The sequence below is a fragment of the Lonchura striata genome, chromosome 4, assembly GCF_050655825.1.
Source record: "Lonchura striata isolate lonStrDom1 chromosome 4, ASM5065582v1, whole genome shotgun sequence".
In the NCBI taxonomy this organism is placed as follows: domain Eukaryota; kingdom Metazoa; phylum Chordata; class Aves; order Passeriformes; family Estrildidae; genus Lonchura; species Lonchura striata.
In genome coordinates, this window is record NC_140706.1 from 75,030,603 (window position 1) to 75,046,578 (window position 15,976).

Consider the following 15,976-nt stretch of genomic DNA (forward strand, 5'->3'; position numbering starts at 1 on the left):
AAAAATTCAGCTGGCAGAGTATATTTTAACAGGTGGGTGTAATTAAGCCAAATGCACAGAACAGAAGTTCATACAACTTATATACAACTTATGGAATGTTGACTGTATGTATCTCCAAAGTGGGGCTCATGAGCAGATTTCTCTGACTCTTTTTTTTTAAATCTTACATGGTTTTACCTTTCCTGTACCTTATTGTTTTTCATTTCTCGTTTTCCACGGCTCATCCCTGCTCCTCCCTTTATATTCTGCCTTACTCCTGCTTAGCAGCTGCCAGAAACTAAATTACTCACAGTTTTACCCACCACCTTTCCCTCAGACTCTGCTCATCTTCCTTGAGAACTGAAACTCATATTTAAATTCACTTCCAGGGTGCCAGCAGCTTCTCACCAGCAACATACAGAACATTCCTTACTCAGCTAGATGCCATGAAGTTCAATAAATGCAGTAACTACAATAACTTCTTATAAACTTCAGATTGGAAACTGCTGTGAAGCCTGCACTGCACTGTTTTCAGCTGTCTTTGCATATTGATTATGGTTGTCCCAATTAAATTGTTCCACACCCATGGCAACATCTGATATTTCTTTAGGCAGAGGTACCGCCAACGTATGGCAATGTCTTAAATGTCATCTCCATTCCCTTAGGGCAATCTTCCTCTGACAGAAAAAAATGCCATTTACTCCTATCAAATCAATTGTCCTCATTTCATTTCAGAACCTGTAAGGTTTACCTGTGTCTGTACTGAAGCTCATCTACTCAGGCATTATTATCTACTGTGTATTCGTGTCTCACTCGGCACAGAAAGACTCACCTAAGTAGATGTCACTGCAAAAACACACATGAAAAAACAGTGACTAAAATGAAAACATCAAAGCCAGGCTCTTCCAATCCGTTTTAAACTGCTGTCCTGAGTTTTGTAAACTACTTCATATTTCCTAATATTCTCACAAGAGACCAAATTCAAATACTACAGTTCTTAAGTATCCCAAATGTCACTGATCAGTTAGCTGCGTTAAAATAAAACACTGTAAATCTCACTCATGTAAACTCATAACCTTAAATCCTAAATTGCAATTCAACACAAAACAAAAATCAAACTGATTTTTATTCTTAAATACCAGAGAGTTAGATTTGTTTGTCTACCAGGAGGACACTGGGATTTTCCATTTGCAAAAATTAAAATCCTTCAAAACCAAGGACTACATGAAAATGTAGACAAGTCCATCAATGTAGAAGATAAAAATGGCACCCTGGAAGCCTTGTACCAATTCAGTGACTGTGTTGCTTTGTACAAAAGGCTACATTTTTCCCTTTTCCATCTTTCAAAAATGCAGAAGGAACTAGAGATTCCAGACGGCACCCAGCTAAACATGTCCTGATCTCCTCAGCCATGCTGGGGGACTTCCAGGAAAGAGGAATAGAGAGGCATCTATCTCAGAAGCACAGCAGTCATCTTTTACAGCCTGAGCTTGCACACACCACTGCCAGACATAATAAATCCAGGTAAAACAGAGTCCAAGATAACCCACATTAAAAAGTGTTCATTGAACTAATATAATCTACAGTGAGTGTGGAAGGCTATTTAAGCATGAAGCCCATGACTGCCTTGCTAAGTGCCTGCAAGCTCTCGGATGAATAGAAGCAGAGTTCAATTTTTCTGCAAGATTTTAACATCAAACTGCCCGGTATTGGATTTTGAATGCTTCAGACTCCTTATGTTTATGAATTTTTTATAAATGTTACTTAATATGTAAGTGCTATGAGAATGTACATTAGGGTTTCTGATGGATATAAGCAATTTTCCTGTTCTCAGACAATCTGAAATATAGAGCCAGTCTTCTGCCATACGGCTTACTCTCAGCCCTCATGCAACACAGGTCTCTTTGCCCAGCAAGATTTCATGTTTTCACCACCAGCACCCATTCATCCCGACAGCTTCCAAATCATAGAAGCATGGTAGAGTTGGAAGAGACCTCTGAAGGTCACCAGGTTCACATCCCTGCAATAAGCTGGCACGTCTTCACCTAGATCAGGTGCCTCAGAGCAAATGTTGCTGTCCAGCCCAATCTCTGATATCTCAAGGGACCAGGGACCTCCTGCATCTTCTCTGTCCCCCTTGTACCCTCTCTGTTCCTGCTATTCTGGCCACCACACAGCACACTTGTCTGTTCTTCATGTTTATCAGACTTAAAATTCACTGCGACAGTGTATTAACAAATATAATGCTGCTTGTTTTGAACCTATTCTGCCTTCAAATAATGGAGAATGAAGATGTCTGATGCAGGACTATCAGAGACAAAAACAAAATGTAGAGAGTAAATTAAATGTTAAGAATGTAAAAATATACACACTAAGCCTAAGGATGAATAGAAAGTCACATGAAGAAATAACAGAAAAGTAAGGACATGCACCCAAATTTCCATCTCCTGATACAGCCTTTCCAAAGAGAATAAAAAAGTAAATGCCCTGATTGGAAATTTTCCATTCTGCTTTGTGCTCTGGATAACCCACATATCTTCCAAGGAGCAGAGGAAAACACAGTGAAGAGAATTTAGCATAAGTTTCAGCAGAAGGTTAAAGGTCTTTGGCCTTTGTAGCAGAACATGCTACAAAGCAGCCAGGATAATTATGGAGGAGGGAAGGGAGTCAAGATTCCTCCTTTCTAGGTCACTGAAGGACACAGCATCCCCAGAGCAGACACATTTTGGAGGCATATGAGTAGAAAAGAACTGTGTTTGCAAAGAGGCAGACCCTGCAATCCACCTAATCCATGTTTGCCATGTTCCTTTGAACATGGGCACAGAGGGCAGCTGTCCTGAGGGCGATGCACACGGTGATACATGTGGTGACATATACAGGAAATGCTGATTTTGGTGCCAAGAAGGTTCCACAACATCAGGTAATGACAGCTGAATTTAGGCACCCCTTCTTAGTATGTGTGGTCCTCACTGAAAATGCCCACTGAAATTAAGGGCTAGCAAAAAATCAAAAGAAATTAATAAATTAAATAAATCGGCAGGCAGAGCCATAACCTGTATGCACTGGACAGGTGACAAACATTGCTATTTTAAAATTATTGTCAACATAATTGAGCAAACCTATATAAAATAACAAAAATGTCACTCCTTGCAAGATTCATCTGCTATCATTGTGTATCATCATCTATAATCAACAGCTTCAGGGTGTTGCTGTACCTTGCTCTTAGAATGGAAAGAAAATTACATAGCCATGGAAAAAATAAATATTACCCAACAGTTACAATTTTTAGGCCTTTTTATGCAGAATTTCTCTTTTGGATGGAAGTACAAACACCTGCTTCCTTTTCCCTAAGCTGCCTCCTCCAAGAACTTATCCTCCTTAAGAGATCTCACTGCCAACATCAAAGAAAGTGGCTGCTCTGCCTAGTCAGATGGCACTTCCATTCTTGCCCAAATGAATCTTTATTTTCTTCAGGCTTATAGAAATCTAAAGGTTTGGAGGAGTGTTCAGGAAAATTGCCTGAAAACATCATGCAGTGTCAAAAATAGCCTGAATCAGTGTTGCTGGCATTGTCTCGGAAGGTCCCACCATCCTCTTAAGCAACCATGATCTAACAGATGCTGCTGTATTATTTGTGCTGATAAGAAATAGCAGTTTTGTTATGTCTGACATGTGCCAGAAAATCAGACACTTGGCATTCAGAGGTATTTAACAACACCAAAATGAAAACAAACTTCATCAAGAATATGCACCTCCCTCAGTGGGCTACAGCAGCTCCCATTAAGGGTAACCTCTGCAATCCTTGCTGTGGTGAATATGGTCCCTCCAAAAGCCAAGTCAGGCAGTTTATGCTTTGTCTCTGCTGCCTTTGTGACTTTGAAACTGCAAGAACAGCATTTATGATAGATCTAGCTCTTGGTACTACTGCTCTGAACCAAACCATTCTTGTCTCCAAAATCTGGGAGTACTAACTGACTTTTCTAATAATTCTTTTTTTTTATTTTTTTTTATTTTTTTTTTTTAATTACAAGCTTTATGCTGGGCTTTTCATTAGCAATGAAGATGCAAGCAGCCTTACATTACAGAAAATTTGTGTTGTGATCTCTTTCTCACATAGGTTGCTCTCATGGGTCCCCCACTGGAAAATACTACTATTACCAGAATTGTATAGCAAATAAGATCCTGATTTTACCAGCAGAGTCAAAAGAACTTCTAGCACAGCAGAATTAGAATGGTATATGTATTTAAAAGCAAAAAATATCCATTGTGTTGGCTATAGGTCAACTTTTGCTTTTACACACTTGTTACCTGTCATTTAATAAAAACCAAGCTGTTTAGGGTGGTTTGTTTTCTGAAAAAGGTAAAAAGCACCAAAAAAATCAACATTTTTTTAATATTAGGAAAGAGAAGCTAGACAAGCTTGAGAGGTTTTGCTATTACTGAACTGGACCACAAGATTAAAAACTAGATTTTCCCTGATAACAGAAAAGACATGCACCCGAATTTCCATCTCCTGATACAGCCTTTCCAAAGAGAATAAAAAAGTAAATGCCCTGATTGGAAATTTTCCATTCTGCTTTGTGCTCTAGAAAACCCACATATCTTCCAAGGAACAGAGGAAAACACAGTGAACAGAATTTAGAAATTCTTTAAATTAGAATTTAAAGAAATTGAAGCTCACATACAATTGTTAATACTGAGTGTCCACTAACATCTATCTGAAAGTGAATTGAGGAGAATTTTGTAAGGCTCTTGGTATGAAAACTAGCAAGAGGAAATACGTTAGGTGATGCCACTTATCCAGGAAATTTTAAGTGAGCTTTTGTCTTTCTTCTGATGGATAAAGCTTCCAAACGACAATTGTTCTTCACAAAATTACTCACCAAATGTGACTATGAGCACAAAAATTGCTTATGCTTGGGATAATATGTGGCCAAAGTATCATTTTGCCTTTGAATTTGTTTCCTAGTTCTGAAATGAGTCCATGATAATCTCAACTAACTCCAGTGACCAGATCATCTTTCCTCTGTTCCTCAGACATCTGCCAAAAATCAGTGTTTCATGGTGCTCACACAGCTGATGGCAGCAGTGAGATCACTCTGCAGCTGCTCTGTTCATAGCTATGGAGCTCCCTTTGAGCTCTTGCAGCATTCCTACAGGATTGCTGTTTCTCTGCTTTTCCCCCCCAAAAGCTCCAGTTGCATTTTCCAGCACAATCCTTAATCTTTTCATCTCTACAATTAAAATGGGAAGCAAAATAGGTCAGCTATTCACATAATCATGGCTATTTAAAGCTTGTCAATCTCTCTCACATAAACCTACCTAATTTTCCTGCATGCAGTTCACTTTAATGGAATATTATCTGTCAAACCACAGATTTACAGCATTTTTAATTCCCTTTGTTAAAGGAAACTGGGAATTCCATTTTTTTGTTTTAATGACATCTAAAATTTTCATCACCACCTCAGTCTGTTTTTCTTTTATGAAAATTGATTGTATAAAAGAATTGCAACAATACAATCCCGCAGGCTTGAATTTTACTTGCATAGAATTATTGATAAGAACAGTGTAACATGTCCTTCTGATAAAACATGCTTTTTTCAGAACGTGTGCTTATTCATTTATTAGTAATGATAAAAACAGCCAGGAGCTGTATTTTTTATGCCTCTGTGTAAAGAATGAACTGCCTCAAGGCTAAACATCTCCTACAAAATGTCTTCCCCTCTGGAAAGTGGCAACATCTTTATGCTAATGATTAAAAATATTCCCTGGATCTAGTTTGGAATTTATTTGAAGAAAAAAACCTTTTGCCCCTTTTTTTCTTTGCATATTATCACACTTCATTCATAAAAAAGTGTAATGAATCAAGTGTGCTATAAATCACATTAGTGTGAAACCTTGCAGAATTAACTCCTACAATGTCTAAGGAATATGCCATTTTATAAAGTAAAATGTGTCAAAAGTGTCATATATAATGGAAGGATAGAACATTGAGCCAAAGAATTACAGGTTTTTAGCCATTATTTGAACTGTTGCCTTTAAAAAAATCCAAACAGAGGAGGAAAATCAATATTTTGTCAAACATATAATGTGAATTCCTACCTCATCTCTCCAATTTGTAAACCCAGCAGCCTAGAGAAGTTCTCCCACATCAGAGTAAAAGATGACACTGGCTCACATCTTCATCAGAACATGTTTGGAGACATGAGGTGTTACCTTGAGCTTTTTTACACCTATCTGACTTTATGCACTTCTATTTTGAAATCATATTATAAGTTAATACTCCTAGTTTAGTATTTCTCCTGGATTTCTAATTAATATATTCACTAAGTTTATATGGGCTGCTGTTCTACAGCAACAGATGTCTCCCTGGGACTGTACACATTCCCATTTATCACCATGGCTTTTTCATCTGCAGTTGACTGCAGAAGAGCAAAATATAACTATCAGTACTATACTGAGATCAAACCTAATCAAATCTTTACTCATATCAAAGTCAATATTACTTCATTTTATTTTCAAATAATAGTTCTCATAACAAGTTCTAAGAAATTCACCACATAACCTATCTGCTTAGAGAGGAAAGTGTCAGCTACCAGAGGCATTTTCTAGATCACCTCCTGATAGCTCTAAAGAGAAAGGAATCTCTGTAATGCAGAGCCAAAGGAATCACCACACCTGCCTGCACCCTGCCAGGTGCTGAATGAGGGCTATGGCTAGCTGCTGAAATCAAGGAATATATAATACATTCCACAAAATATCCATTAACAAATAATTCTAGATAAGGTAGTTGGCCAGTTCCTAAGCACAGACTCACGCTAAGAACAATAAGGGCTTCTCCAAGCCATCATGTAAATCAGCAGAAAAGTATTTCCTTGTAGGAATAACTTATTTATAGAACCACTGTGTCATGGTTTAGGGTAAATCTGGGAGAGAACCATCAAAGGAGTTTTTTTTAGACAGCAGATTTTGTAACTGTTACATATGACAGAATCTAAGCATGTATTCTGCTGTTACCAAAACTCGTTAGGCACACAAAGGCTGGAGCCAAAGCAGTATCAGTGCTCTCCAGCACAGCCCTGTCCTGCCTGGAAGTTTCTGATCAGGTCTAATTATACTTATCAGCTTTGCAAAGGCCTTTGGAGAGCTGCAGAAAAATAACACAGCACTAGAACTGTTGTTATTCAACCTATCAACCTTTTCTCTGAAAAAGAAAGAAGGGTATTTTACCTATTAACAACACTATAGATTCATGTCCTTAGGGAAGAACTGAATTTAACTATGGCCTCACATGCTGCAACTATCATCCAAATTTGGTGGAGAAGATGATCCAACAATTAATTTGCCAATAAGCTGAAAGTTTTAAGACTTCCCACTCTACTTTGGGTTTTGTGCATGACTTTGTTCAGCTCCCTACACTACAGCAGACCCCCAGCATAGAGGTCCAGAGGGTCTGGAAGCTGCTCACTCTTACAGATGTGAGCAGCTGTGCCAGCTGTGTTGCACTGCCAGCAGCAGAACTGACTCTCCTTTTCAGCACCCACAGCAGGAGCAGGCAGTCCTAGTGTTTCCCACCAATAACCATCCCTAGCACCTATTTATTGCTAATATTTACATTAGAAGAGCTCTATATTAAAATATATTTCACTATTCACACTTTTTACAGTAAGGAGAGCATAAAAATTTTCTCGTGGTTTGTAATACACATTTCAAACCTGTCCTGTTTCTTAGCTCATCGTCTTGAATGTCACAAGAGTTATGCTTCTGCCACCATTATGATCTGTTAATAAAAGGTTACTGCAGGGAAGATTAAGTTTTCCTAACTTACAATATCTGCCATTTCCAAGAGTCAAGGGCAAAAATACTGTTAGCAAATTTATTATTGCAAACACTTGTACAGGAATCGCTAAACTAAAGTAGTCTTTAAAAACAAAAATAATTTAAAGCACTCACTTATTCCCTAGGATGCATATTCTATACTCTTTGTTGTGTGCAATCAAATAAATCTATTTCATTATTTACCTATTTAGTAGGCTAAATATTGTAATTTCAAACAGATCAGAACAACAAATTCAATGCTTATTTACAGAATTCCTGTTCTATGGGACAAACCTGGCTGCATTTTCATATCTAAATATACATACTAAAATACTGCATTATTTATAGCCAAAAGAGAAAGAAATTCAGGTAAGAGTACTATTTTTAAACAGAAAGGTTTTATTTACTGTTGCTTTATGTTTTGTACAGTCTAGCACTATCTAACATCTTCCAAGAACATATTTTTCTCAGACTTGATGGAATTATATTCTTAGTGTTTTTTCCCCTGGGACACTGAACATAAGCCAACAACTCACCCTGAGCTGCTGAAGTTGAATATTACCTGAAGTGATGCGCTGTCCAAAGCTTGGCAGAAGCAACTATTTAGAAGGTTTTAAGTGTAATGTCTTGGCCAAAAGCCAGCAAGGTCAATAATCACCTGGCCTTCAAAAAACTGCTTGGAATGATACAGAAACAAGGTAGATTCATGCATGTTTTGGAGAATTTGGGCTTAGCTCAAGACTAGATTTCCAGATCTCCTCACTCCAGCTTCATGTCAAGCCCACAGAGTGTGCAGGAGTTTTCCACTAATACCAGGAGAGTTTGTCTTTGGGACGTGTTGATCCCCCACCAAGAGCAGGAGGAAAGCACATCAGACCCCTGGGATGATTCTGGGGACAGGCTTTAATCTTGGCCAAAAGCTGGGTTTCTCAACTCTGTTTGTTTCCAGCTACCTGCTGCAAAACTAGAACCTCTGGAGACGTTAAAAGAAGAATGATAAATGAAGATACATTTCATTATAGGGCAATTCCAAACTGAAGTACTCACTTTGCAGCGTGAAGTCTATGAGACTGCAGTCTTAAATATTGATTTTGTATTTGTTGCCATTGAAAGAAGCAATTCTATTTTTGCTGAATGCAATAAATATGACTTTAAACAGGGTAAGGCCTTTCAGCAAGAAATTTTCCATATATCTGTTTATAAGCCTAAAATTAAAGCCGCTAAAACTGAAAAGAGAAAAAAATAACCAAGGGGGTTTTCAAAAATTTAAAACTCTATCATGCATAAATGGAGCTCATCAGCAAAAGTAATTTCCCTGCAGAAAACACTCCATCTTTTGTTTTATGTAAGTTAGCAACATGAATATTTCATTCCTAGTGAAACTGCCGTTACCCTTTTGCATTTCATAGCTATGCTTGGTGTCTCAGATACATAAGCTTTTTTTTCTCACTTTGCTGCTCAAGTCTATTGCAATTACAGGTTTTGTGTATCTCAAGTAGATAATAGAGTTTGGAATCTGATGTTAGCAGCAACTACATCCTTTATCCCTAACATCCCCTCTAGAAAGTAGATGGGAGGAAGGGAACAAAGGACAAATGACTGCACAGGGGATAATTATTCTCAAGATACCAATCTTCATTTGGAAGGCACGTCAGGTATCATTGTCCTCAAGTAGTTTAGGTTTCTCTCAAGGCTACTGTCAACTTTGGCAAAATTTTAAAATTAAACAAAAGATGGTAAAAACACTTACACTGTATAAACACAATGGCCTGAATTAATACTGAAACTAATTGAGCTGCAAAATTTATTTCAACTCCAGGACACAAATAATAAAAAGAATCAGTACAGAGGGTAACATTGTACTGCTGACAGCTCTTGCACAAAACTGTGACCAAAACAGGTGGCACAAGAATACAGACTCTTGCATTTTAAATGAGTTTAATCTCAATAAGATTAAAAGTAAGCTTTTCGATCAAGATGAAAAGATGAAGATAGACTATTTGACCTATATGTAGTTCCATTACCATTGCAAATTCTCTTCTTAGAGAGCAATTTTATTCTTAATTTTGTTGCTTGGCAGGTCATAGTCTGAGTGCCCGATTTTCTCATTTAGGGCTGCACATTTAGGGCAGCCACTTTACAGGTTTGTTTTTCTTTTCTCCAAGATTGCACATATCTGGAAAACAGTTCTAGCATGGATCAGATCTTCCATCTGATCAGGAACATTCTTTCTTCTTTAAATGCAGCAGGCTTTTTGAACTGTGGGGAGTGAGCAGGCCTGGCTACTGAGGCAAAATATCCAAAGGTGACCTAAATTTGAATCGCACTGCAAGGCAGACCAGCATTCAGAAGACCCCACAGGAAGAGTCTGCAGGATAAAAATCAATCTATAGTGTAAAACTGTAATGCCATAAGCCAGCAAAAGATGCTGCCACTATAGTTGAAAGACCAGCAGGGGGAAATTCATGCTCCAGAACACCTGTGTCTAATCCTGCACAGAGAAAATAAACAGCCACTGTCCAACAAAAGTCATCTGGTAACAAGAAGCATTGCATGTGAAACATGACTCTGAGGATCACTGGGGAAGGTGCAGGTTTCTCTGCTGCCAGATTTCTGAAGCCTTTGAGAGGCGAGATACATTCCAAATTACTTTTCATGTTATTTTAGTTATCTCCTTTTTCCTTCCTCCTTTTTATCCTCTATATAAAGTTTTCAAAATTGTTTATTCTGGGCATGAAAGCATTTGCATAGGAAAGGATTCATAGTAAAGACATCAGGAAAAGAGCACCCTGTGCTTAGAAAGCTTAAGAATTGTCTCAAAGACATGCATCAATGTTTGTACCTTGTTCCATAGTTAAGATCTACAGAGTTAACAAATCTGTCATTTGTGATTTCTGGCAAAAAAAGAACTGCAAAAATTCACCTTTTAACTAAAGTCATCAGTGCTAAAGGGAGAGTTAACCAATTTCTAGGGTGGAAGTTTTAAAACTGAGTGGAGTGGGAGAATGCGTGACATGCTAGAGAATTTACTTTGATATTCAAAGTTTAACTACTGCAAAATCAAAAACTGACTTAGTACAACTGCTCAGTTTTAGAGTAACTTACATGAAAATTATTACCCATCCCTGTGAATCCTGCTCAGTATTAGGAAGTTGCTGATCTTAAAATGTAGCTCCATCTTTGTTGTGGTGATCAACATGTTTGACCTACTTCATAAATCACTGCTACATTTTTACTGTAATTAGTTAAAAAATTATTGCATGCTTGCTTTATTTTACCTTATGAGGTTCTGAATCATTATGGATAAAAATATGCTGAGTTATATTCAAATAGTATTCCATAGGGACCTAAAATTATTACAAATATTGAGGATATTAGCTAGTAAGCCTCATGTCTCTTTAGCTTTCCCTTTCTTCATCTACTCCAAGTTCGCTTTAATTCTTTTGGTGCCCTTAACCTCACTAGTGATTGTAGGGATTGAGAAATTTACTTCACTAGAAAGGGTAGCACTGCCATATAAATACCTAATCACCCGTTACTGGAAATTTCAAAAGGCAGTTGGCAAGAAGGGACACCATAAAACAGTTGCCTCATCCTCTATAAAAAGTTTTTATATAACTTATTGTTACTGGGGGAGGTCCCTTCTATAAAAGATGCTGAAGATATTCCAGAATATAAATACTTAATGATGATCACAAAAGTTAATGACATTTATAAATTAGTTAACAAATGTCACATAGAACAAGATTTTGGAATCCCTATAGATAGCCCAAACTTTGTAGAGGCCTGCAGGGTCTCCTGTATTTCAAAGATCATCAAGCCTTTTAGGTCAACTGTCTTCCCACTATGCAGCAGAAGCTGAACTGGAACTGCAAATTTAATTTTGTAATTGCAGAAAAAGTGAAAAAATAAATATTTCCTTTTTTTTTTTTAGTTTGGGTTTTTTTGGTTTTTGGTTTTTTTTAATATTATAAGGTATCTGTTTTCAACCTAAAATCCTAGACAAAAAATAAACAGCCAAAACTCATTCCTGCATGAAGTTGCTGTATTACATTGCTTTTAAAGATAAATCTGCATACAGGACAAATTATCAGTGAGCATAGGCTCTTGCACAGTAGTGCTTTTGGAGAGAGATGATTTCCTAGTTCCTTCATACTCTGATTTTTGTCTTTGACTGTCATGTAAGAATACAGCCCTAAACCAGTGCTATTTCCTGTATTTTAATGTAAAACATTAAAAAATTGGCATAACTCATAAACAGTCTTATGCTAATACTCAAATTTGTCAGTGACAGCAACAGAGTCTAACTTTGTTTCAAAGTGGTTACTCAACTTGTTCATTAAACCATATTTCAAAAAACAGCACCGTTTTATTATCAGGCTCATATTGCTTTATCCTCTTTACCTTTTATGGTATCACATTTAGCAATAAATATTATGCACAATCATTTAACTGTGTTTTTCAGAATGTAGACTCAGATAGAAACTAATACAAGGAAATTATTTTCCTAGGGAGCTGGATTGTTTCCTAATTGTTTATTATATATGTATTCTCTTGCCAGAAATCAAGATTTAAAATTCCATCTTCTTCAACACTTTAATGTTGTTTGGATCTCTGAAGCATTTATATTTAATTTCACAGCAGTGTTACAATTCAAGCGCTATATTTTAATGTCTGCAGCAGCCAATTGTTGATTGATTTTCTTTCAGGCAAAATGCAAATAAACTCTTAAGAGGTTTGCTCGCGAACCTTGTGTTTGCGTTAATACATTTGCAGTGAATAAATTAAAAGAAGCCCAGATATGACTTTTTAAGGCCCTCTTGAATTTAAAAAACATCTAGTTAAAAATAAATTTAAAAAACACACTATTCAGAACTTTTTCTACAAGAAGTAGCTAGAAACAAACTCACATGAATTTGGGTCATTTCCAGTTTGTGGTACCAACCACAAACCCCAAGAGTGCAGAAACGAGCAGCTCGAGTGGCCCAGCATTTGAGCTCTCCCCTAGAAATCCATCCTCGGCTGTGAAGACATTCCTGCAAACCATATTCCAAATTACCTCGGAGCTAACTGCCCCATGGAGCAGTCCAGAAAGGACAAGCAGATGTTGCCTTCCTCAGAGCATTCACCTTCCTGCCCCTCTCCATTTGTTGTGGTCAGAGGCTGCTAGGAATGATGCACAAAAGTTTGGGATGGTGGGCTTCAGACCAAGAGAGGGAGCAGCCCAAAGTCCCAAAGAGAGGGAGCAGCCCAAAGTCCCAAAGAGAGGGAGCAGCCCAAAGTCCCAAAGAGAGGGAGCAGCCAGACCAGCTCCTCCAGAGCTCAGGAGAACATGCCTCGTCACTGTAAAATCCAGATTCATGGCTCCTGAGACATCTGAGTCTGACCTACACTGGAAGAAATCACAAGAGAAAAAAGGAAAAACCCGAAAAACCCTACATTTTAAGGAGATACCAAGCAGGTCAGCTTCAGAATTAGGCTAGATTGTAAAGACAGTCAAGATGCTAATGGGCCAGGTTTAACAAGTTAGAACAATCTCACTGGGGATAATTTCCATCAGAGAAAACAACAGCTAAGAAGGACATCAACATGTTTTTTCAAAGCACAGATGCATGTAAAAATTAAACTTGGAGTACTGCAAGAGTCTAGATCAGTTTTTTCAAATATCCCATTTGCAATAACACTTATTTTCCAATCAAAAAAGCTTTGCCAAATTATCAGGATTTATTAGGATGAGCTTGGTCTTTCAAATAAAGCAAGGAATTGGAAGTTGGAAGGTTTGGGTTTTATGACACATCTCTCTCTCTCTCTTGAGCATAGCAAAAAAAAATCTAGGCTCCTATTTTTAATGGTGTCTTGTGAAACAATTTAATTTTTATAAGACTCACTAACACCCAAGAGCGCTGTGTTTCACAGAAAGATATTTTTAAAACCTAGCCAATGCATCTGGAAACCACCTTCATCAAAAATACTTCTCATATTTCTCTTTTTTCTGCACTATCTTGCAGCTCTAACACAACAGCAACAAGCCTACAAGAACACTTGAAGAGCAACTCTGGTCTTACTGGTATCAACTGAAAGAAACATAACACTATAATAAACACCAGGTACTGCAGAGACAAGAAGTTTTCAGATTTCAAATCCTGTTGAATCAAATTGATCCCTAGTATATTTCTTTCTAGCTTAAAAAGCATGTTAACTCTGCCTAGATGGCTAAAACTAGTCTTCAGACTTGTATTTACTAAATTAGTTTTCATTTTATTTCTAGACTCAGTTAATTTATGAAAAAATTGTTAGTGATTTTCCATAAGTTTTTTCATCCAAGAAAGCTTCTTTTTGTACTAATTGTTTCCTACTTGGAAATGTAATCATCTTTATAAAAAAATATACATTCCTGTTTGAGGCATAGCCTGAAAAACTTTTACTTCTTAGAGGAAGGAGCAAAAATTATTACAGAAACTATGCAAATTAGTTTGATTTTTTTTTAAGTGAAAGGCATTATTATTTTGAATAGCAGATTTTATAATGAGGTCAATAAATAAATCCTCCGAATTTTATGCCAGATGGTTGTTAACTTTGTAATTTCTGCCTTCTATTTTCATGAACATTAAAATATACTCTGAAAATCAAATTACACTTTGGAGTTTACTGACTGAGAGGATTGTATCAAAAAAATATAGATTCTCATATCCTTGCTAGAACAGACTACATAAAATAAATAAGAGTACCTGGGCAAAGCTAATTCATTTACATGTGAATAATCACAAATCATGGATGAATGCTTGCATATTTTTGCTTAACTCCTCCTTTGATCTTTGTTATAAATGAGAAAATATTTTAATTCTCTATGTTTATTTTTACAAAGGAATATGTATGGACAAATGACATTTCAGTAATATTTCTAGAGCCTCCCTTTTCATTTTGTGCACCTCAATATGCAGTACGAAAGCTTAGAGTTGTTAAGGCAAAAAAAATTCAAAGCAGAAAACTTTCAGATTTAAGCAAGTTCCACCCAAAAAAAACAAGTGACAAGAGAGATATCAAAAACTGAGGGATTTTACATTTTTTTCATAGTCTTTTTATCTATAAGCTATTGAGTGCAATATAAAATAAGAGTACTATAAAATACCTATCTAATGTAGTACCTTGTGCCGTGACCTCCAATATTTCTGGATCAAGTCCCCTGGCAGCCCAGGGCATCTGACTAAAATAGCTTTTGAATTTCATCTCCAGCCTACCAAGATCAGATACAGGGCCACATCTCTCTTCTGAAACCAAATACCAGCATTCAAAAGACACTGGACCTGACATTAAATGAAGAAACAGCAGCTTTGCTTCAAGCAACTTGTTCTCTTTCAGTGTTTGAATTACAATGCTCTAAGTAGCAAAGCTTCTGGGTAGAAAACTGGTCACAGCAAACCCAGCCTGCAAAAACCAGATTGATCACAAATTAAGAAGAAATTTAGTAAAAAGTGGGAACTAACGAGAAAAACACACACATTCTGCAAACTTTCATCTGGGTTCAAAAGGAATCACATATCTGCATCATCAGAATGATCTCAAATGTCAACAGCAACCTTTTCCTTTCATCTGCCTAACTTGCAGGAGAAACGTCTCAGTTAATTTGTGCTTTGATACACTGAAACTCAGGAGCCACTGAGAGCTGAGCACACATTTAGTTATAACAAGGTAAAACTAACTCTCCCATCTCTATCCATATTCTCCCATCTCTTCTTTTCACAGAAGAATTGTTGACAAGAATTACCTCTTCCTTAGTCTATATTGTAGTAACCATACTAAGAATTCAGTCCTAACTGTAAAAAACTCAGCTTCCAAAATTTCAGCCAAAACTTCCTTCTGTCCTTGTCAGTCAAATGATATCACACCCAAATGCTACCAGAATCCCAGGCAAGTGACAGAGGTGACACTTCAATGACATGGGCATCTTCACATTGTTATGAGCTAATATGAGGAAGATTTAACTGCTGTTCAGGAGACAGAACATCTGGTAACATGGGCCAAGTTACAAGCTCTACAGCTTTTGTCTTTCATGATCACCTTCATAATCAGGAGGCTCCAATTTTGAAATTGCTTTGACATCTTTTTCTTTCAATTCTTTACCATGAAATGCACTCCAAAGATTCCCAGTGACATTATTCACCAACGTCTTGACATGATG